This window comes from Hibiscus syriacus, unplaced genomic scaffold (genome assembly GCF_006381635.1).
Source record: "Hibiscus syriacus cultivar Baekdansim isolate YM2019G1 unplaced genomic scaffold, ASM638163v2 tig00117056_pilon, whole genome shotgun sequence".
NCBI lineage: Eukaryota > Viridiplantae > Streptophyta > Magnoliopsida > Malvales > Malvaceae > Hibiscus > Hibiscus syriacus.
In genome coordinates, this window is record NW_024063539.1 from 1,320,729 (window position 1) to 1,326,759 (window position 6,031).

Genomic DNA, 6,031 nt, shown 5'->3' on the forward strand with positions numbered 1-6,031 from the left:
AAAGTTTGTTTGATGAACCGAAACCTTTGTGTTCAATGAAAGTTGTTTTAAGATGGTCACTCTGGAATGACACCTTTTGTATTTGCATCTGGCATTTGCATTACATGTATTTATTTAAGCATTTTACATGCATTAATTATAAAAACACAAAAATAATTTATGGAAGGTTATGTGACAGTAATAACAATATCATCCATTCATACTACTTCCTCATCGTCATGAATAAGCAAATGGAAATAATGGAGCAATCTCATAAGGGATCACAAGATCAGTTGCAAGAGCAGTTAGTCGGGTCACAACAAGATACGGGGAATCAAGCATCGGGTTCTTTGCAAGGCGTATCGAATCAAATGATCCAGGTACTGGTACCACAGGCTGCTAGTAAAGAGAAAATAGAGGATAAAGGAAATCAATCTCATCAGACTGGTACATCAAGAGTGATAATTTGCCCTGGAGCGTCTAACTCAGACCTAGGGACGAGCCTCATCAATTTTGAACAATTTGAAGACAAATTCAGGTGGTTGAATGAAGCCATTGAAGATATGAAGATTGTTAATGCCCCTCACAAGGAGTTAGAAGCTAGAGAACTTAGTTTGGTCCCTGATTTGGTCATCCCACATGAATTTAGGGTGCCTAATTTTGAGAAATATGATGGCACTAGTTGTCCCATAATTCATCTAAAGATGTTTTGTAGAAAGATGGAAGGGTACCTAAATAATGACAATATGTTGATTCATTACTTCCATGATAGTCTTGCTGGGCCAGCTATAGTATGGTATAACCGTTTGAACAAAGAACAGATCAAGACATGGGTCAACCTAGCTGATGCTTTTCTGGGACAATATCAATATGTTAAAGGCTTAGCCCCAAAACGTCATGACCTTCAAAGGATAAGAATGAAAGCTACTGAAAGCTTTAAAGAATATGCCCTAAGATGGAGAGGAGTGGCAGCACAAGTTCAACCTCCTTTGTTAGAAGAAGAAATATCATATATGTTTCACGATTCTCTTCCAGCTCCTTTCTTTGAGTTAATGTTGGGAAAGTCGACGAATAACTTCAAGGATCTTATGACAGCTGGAGAGTTAATTGAGGATGCAATCAGCAAAGGAAACTTGAAAGACACTTCTAAAAACCCAACCGATCAAAAGGAGCAAGCTGATGAGGTGAATGAATGTCACGTCCAGAGCTCTCAAAGTCGTAAAAGAAAAGGGGTAGTGGGTTACTCGAGGCGTCCAAAGAAAGTCCCAAGATCAAAAAATGCTTTGAAAGTGTTCCAAACTCCTATTTCAGATCTATATCCCCATTTGATTGAAGGTCAATACCTCACACCGAGGCCAGTGAAAATGCAACCAGACCCTTCTGCTCATAGCTATGATCAAGATAGTGTCTGTGATTTCCACTTGGGGGCATTGGGACATTCTACGGGAAACTGTAGGCCGCTGTTAAAGGAGATAGAGATGCTTGTGGCAAATGGGACATTAACAGAGGAATTGGTGGAACAGTGGATGACGAGCTCGAGTGGGGCATCAAAGAGCAATATGTAACATCCGTTTGAGTTAAGTGCCACGACATTATATGGGTAATGAGGCCTCCTAGATAGGAAGAGATCATTTCATTCTATCATGAAGCTTTATTCCATTTGCAAAATCATGTTTGAACTTGTTTTTCATCATTTCTCAGTTTTTTTGTATAATGATATTTAAATAAATTCATGTTACTTTAAGGATGGTAAGCATTAAATCGAATTTGCAACTTGAAATTCTTTGAATATCAACTGAATTAAAAACTCTTTAAATGATTAGAGTTATAAATCTTTGACAAGATGACAAGGTTGAAACCTGATAAAACAAGGACCTTGACCTTATCCCCAGAAGATACAATCGAACACCATACCTTTTTATTGCAAGGACCGATAGCCTTCTTCTATCATAAGGAGATGAACAATAGGTTTGGTATTCAGGTATGTATAGGAGCGGACAACGTGGGGCATCTTTTGTGTATGATGTCACGAAACCAACTAGATTTCACTTTTGTTGATGATGTTCAAGGATGATTATGATCTTTACAGATGGAATAGTCGAGTAGGTGAATCTAGTTTGGGTCAGTTGCTTGGAAATTGAACTCTACTGATGAGATTTTCTGACTTTCAACAACACCTAGACTATGACAGGTTCTTCTTGACAAGCTTAAGAAATTGGACCCGTATACCCAAATTATAATATTATATGTATACAATAAAGCTTGAGCTGTCCCTCTAGAGCAATTGGTTAAACGCCCTGGCTTTATGGACATAATTTAGCTAGCCTAATAAAGGTGATGATATTATATATATACAATAAAGCTGAGCTATTCCGCTAAAGCAATTGGTTATAGAGGAAACTCGAAAGCCCTGGCTTTATGAATAGATTATATTCAAACCATGACCTTGATCGGGTACCTGGCAATTTGGTGTATGCTCCACTATGATTGTCAAGTCAAAGACTTTGTGATGAGACGAACCCTTCAGCTAGCCCGATAGAGGCAAATTACAATAAAGCTGATTTCAGCTAGCCAGACAATGGCAAATTAAATCAAGTTTTTCTAAATAAGGAGTTTCGGTAAAGATTGACTAAGGGAGTTAAGGAAAACCTGTTATAGTCAACTTCACACGAGCACTCAGGAATTTCATTTTTAGATCGATATTTCTGCACTGCCTTTGTTAGAGGAGTCTACGAGGCTTGAACAAATGGAAGATTTCAGAGAACTGAAATAGAAGTGTTCTATAAAGTCTAGTAATTGATTATGCAAGTTGCGTCATTTTGTCCGTATCCGATTAAAATACCAAGCCAGAAGAAGGGGCATATTGTGATGTTCACGAAGACCGAGAAAGAAATATAAGTTTGTTGGCTGAAACCTTTAAAAATAGAAAGCCAACTGAAGCCAACCCATCAATTTTGACACTTGTCAAAGAGTTATAACTCTGAAAAATTAAATAGTTATTGATTCTTTTGATATTTTTTGAACTCATGTTTATGATTTGATTTGATTGTGAGCCTGAATTAAGGGGCAATATTTTATAAAATTCTTTCATTCTTTGATCCCTATAATAAGAGAAAAGGGAAAAACATTTTCAAACATGACAGTTTCAAGTGTGAAAGGTCCTTGAAGCTTGTGAGACTCATTATGCCTCTATTGGAGAAAAGGAATAAGCAATGCCAGAACATGAAGTATTCCACGATCTTGAAGTAGATGGTCCAAGAGAACAGAATGAATGAAGAATGAAACTTATAAAATTTCCTTGTGACGTTGTCAATTACCCATCAAGAAGAAGATGATCTCATTATTCAGAAGGGGCACATATTACAACTTGTATAAAATGCAAGACATTTTGTTAGAAAAATTAGGCACTTAAGTGTTTATGACAATGTGAAGAGACGCCTTCAAACTACTTGACAACACTACTATGTAGTGACACGAGAATGAGAATATTCAAGTTATGATATGTTGGGAACAAAGAGATCCAAGAGTACCCACTTTGGGGCATAACCAGAAACCCATATCATGTTGGGATGACAAGATTCAGATCAAGAAGATATTGAGAATGAGCCTCACAACTTGAAGTGTTAGGGGCAGACCGTGAATTTGAGCAGAGCTTACCTTGTAAAGCAAATCAACTGAGCATTGATCAATGGCAGAGTCCTGGAAGAACAACTCTGAAAGTATAATTGAGCCAAGGACGGAAATGGGGCAACACAGTCGTATTTCTTACTATAGCAAGATGTTGAGAGAGAAAACATTTTCTCCGAAATAAAGAAAGAAAACAAAGACGACAAGAAGAAGATCAGAGGGCTTGTCAAAGATGCAAGTTGGAAACCGTGAGTTGCTACACGAGCATATGAAGTAGACCCTTGAAAGAATGATCAAGTAGAAGAAGACTAAGTTCGCCACTTTGAAGTCAAATGAAGATTGAATCAATATTTATGCATTCATGAGAACGTCATTTGCATAAAAGAAAATGCATTACATTGATATATTTAATTGCATTCGTGTTTCATGCATAAACACATAGTTTTGACAGATCTTCCAGTGAAAAGAGAAGATGCAGGATGTTAAAATCCTGACAATTGAAAGGTAGAAGTTAAACATCAAATACAGGGAATCATGTTTAGTGAGGCAGAACCTGAAGAACGCAGGGGTCAATCCATAAGAGGAAGCATTGCTTTGAAGCGGGGCACGTGGACCGATCATTAAGTCATTTTTATGAAGTGAAATGAGAAGGATTTCTCATTAAAATATGAAATTTGAGATTTTGAAAAACAAGTAAGGTTTCTTACTCAGTAAATAATTTAAGTCCTTCGGGCCATCAGTAAGTCTTTCGAGCATGATGATGAAATCCTTCGGGTCATCTGTAAGCCTTTAGAGCAAGATGATAAGTCATTCGGGCCATCCATAAAGCCTTCGGGTAGGATGTTTTCACATGAATTTGAAAAATAAGAAAGTGATGTTTTAAGAAAATGAAAACTTTGAAAATTAAAAAGGCGATTTCCAAAATTTCTCACTTAGTAAGTCCTTCGGGCCATCAATAAGTCTTTCGAGCATGATGATTAAATCCTTCAGGTAATTTTAAGCCTTCACCGAAGAGTAGTGAAGCAAACCCATCAGTAAGTCTTTCGAGCATGATGATTAAATCCTTCGGGCAACTGGTAAGCCTTCACGGAAGAGTAGTGAAGCAAATTCATCAGTAAGTCTTTCGAGAATGATGATTAAATCCTTCGGGTCATCCATAAGTCCTTCGGGTAGGATGTTTTCACACCAAGGTGATAAGTCATTCGGGACATTTTAAGCCTTCTCGGAAGAGCGTTGGAGCAAGCTATCAGATCATTAGATGTGAGAGAAAAGCGAAGGTTCTCGAGTACAAAGAAACGGATCAATTGATTAAAAATAAATGCGCACGAGGAGTCATTAACCAATTCAAGGTCCCAGGAAGAGAGAGGTTTAGATGGCAGCCGAGTCCAAGAAGATTCTCATATCTAGTTATTGCGAGACAAGCTCCCTCAAGAGAAATAGATTCTTAAAGATTCTCTTAAATTCTAAATTTTTCGAGTATAATGTTTTTCAAATCTTCAAGCATACACTAATGAGTGGTAACGTTTGATTTTCAGGTTTAGCCTTCGAAGTTGAGCCTTCATGGGAGAATAGTGTAGTAGAATCACACCAGAAGATTGTTCGAGTTCTACTCCCTGAAGCAAGAGGGAGCGAACCCGTAGGCAGAAGATTGTTCGAGTTTTACTCCCTGAAGCAAGAGGGAGCGAACCCGTAGGCAGAAGACTGTTCGAGTTCTACTCTCTGAAGCAAGAGGGAGCGAACCCGCCGGTCGAAGATTGTTCGAGTTCTATACTCCCTGAACGAATAGGGAGCAGACTCGTTTTATGAAGATTATTCGAGTCTTATACTCTCTGAAGGAATAGGGAGCAGACACGTTTGTTGAAGATCAAGTCTTATACTCTCTGAAGAAATAGGGAGCAGACTTATCATTTGAAGATTTTTCAAATTTCATTTATCCCAAAGTAACAATGGAGTGCTTTAATCTTTTGAAGTTCTTAGAACCGGACAAGCTCGATCATCTTTTGATCTTTGCTCTATTCTCGTTACACGACAATGAGCAAAGAGGGGCAGCTGTAGATGCTCGTTTTTGTCCGGGGTTAAGTCGGAGTAGATCCGAGCAATGACAGGCCTAAAGAACCCAATTCGTTGAAGGCCCAGTTCAAGCCTAATGACCCAGCATTGTTATCATCCAAGCTTCCAGTCCGTGAAGTCTTGGAAAACTGAAAAATGGTTATCAGGAGTTAAAAAAAACTGTAAATGGAGTGAGGGGCAGTTTTTATTGATTAAGAACAGGAGAGAACAGAGGGAGGGGGTATTCAGGAACAAGAAAGAAAAAGTGTGAAAAGGAAAATAGAGAGGGATCATCAAAAAACTACTACTGGAAACTGGGGGAAAGAGGAAAAGGACGAATCATTGACAACAAGGAGGACCAAGCTTAAAACACAAG